A 1,474-nucleotide genomic window follows, 5' to 3' on the forward strand; every position below is an offset into this window, starting at 1 on the left:
ATGACAGCTCATTTCTAACTCTCCAGAGAGAAGAGGAAAAATCTATAGGGAAGATGATGAGAGAGATTAGACCAAATGGTCTTGATAAATTTTCTATTGTAATTTTAAACAAAGCCCTAGACACCATCTGACTAATTGCAGATATTTCTGGAAAGCTTGAAGGTCTCCAAATAATTAGGTTGGGAAGAGGCGGAGATCAGTTAGGAAGCTGATATCTCCCTGGTCACTGCTACAAACTAGCATTGGCCTGCAGGCCTAGGTGGTGCTGGCTGTGTGAGCCCATCTCGGAGGCTAATTCGGTCTCAGAAGCAATGGCGTGTCTATGCAATTTGGGAAAGCATTTTGGCCGTGAGAAGAATTTCAAAGCAAAAGTTCAAAGAGAAAAGAAAGAGGAAACTTGAAATTAAATTTAAAGTGTATTTGTTATAACCTGAACAAACAACAATTTTATGTGCACTAACCAAAATGCTCTGTCATTCTTCATCAGTAACTGTTCATTCAAATCCCTTTGCTAAAGAGTAAAGAAGTATCCAGGGGACTGGTAAATCTTGATTTGCTTCATTAAGTCTGCTGAAAACAAAACAAAACAAAACTTGATAAAGGCATCTTATGACGATCTGGCTATCATTATTATTCTCATCCAACACAACTAATCTGATACAGTGAAAGGAACATTAATAGAATTGTTTTTAAATTTAAGAAAAAGATAATGATACGCTCGCGAGATCTCAGACCACCGGACCCGGAAGGTTCTTAGGAAGTTGAAGGGCCTGGAGGAGGCCCGGGAACAAATGGCCGCTGCTGGATCATGCTGCTACGAGAGGAGAATGGCTGTTGCAGCCGGCGTCAAAGCAGCTCCAGCGCAGGGGACTCAGACGGGGAGCGCGAGGACTCGCTGGCTACGCACGCTAGGCAGCAGCTGGAGGCGCTGCTCAACAAGACCATGCGCATTCGCATGACAGATGGGCGGACACTGGTCGGTTGCTACCTCTTCACCAACCGTGACTGCAGTGTTATGCTGGGCTCGGCGTAGGAGTTCCTCAAGCCGTCGAATTCCTTCTCTGCCGGGGAACCGCGTGTGCTGAGCCTGGCCATGGTACCTGGACACCACATCCACATCGTTTCTATCGAGGTGCAGAGAGAGAGCCTGGCGGGGCCTCCCTATCTCTGAACATGATTGCGCATGCCTTTCAGACTTCATTAAATCTGTAACCGAAAAAAAAAAAGAAAAAGATAATGATAAATATCAATGTTGGCAGCAGAAAGCCTATGTTTTGGCTGTAAGATATAAAGGGATAAAAGTTATTCCTTGCCGACGGTCTTCATTTATGTATTTAAACACTGAATTTCTTGCATAGATCCATTTCTTCCTGATGGGAATATTGATAATAGCTTTTGCAACAACCACAGCACAGAGGGCCATAGAAATCCTTGCGTCACTCCAATCTCTGCGTCTGTCATCACATGGCCTTCT

General features: G+C 44.4%; 1 pseudogene across 1 annotated transcript; it reads left to right on the top strand.

Annotated features, from left to right (window-relative positions):
* The first annotated feature begins 808 nt into the window (after window positions 1–808).
* Window positions 809–1,203, top strand: LOC307186549 (N-alpha-acetyltransferase 38, NatC auxiliary subunit-like; annotated as a pseudogene). The gene has a single exon. The product of its transcript is annotated as an N-alpha-acetyltransferase 38, NatC auxiliary subunit-like (transcript).
* Window positions 1,204–1,474: the final 271 nt, after the last annotated feature.

This window comes from Stenella coeruleoalba (assembly GCF_951394435.1).
Source record: "Stenella coeruleoalba genome assembly, chromosome: 5".
NCBI lineage: Eukaryota > Metazoa > Chordata > Mammalia > Artiodactyla > Delphinidae > Stenella > Stenella coeruleoalba.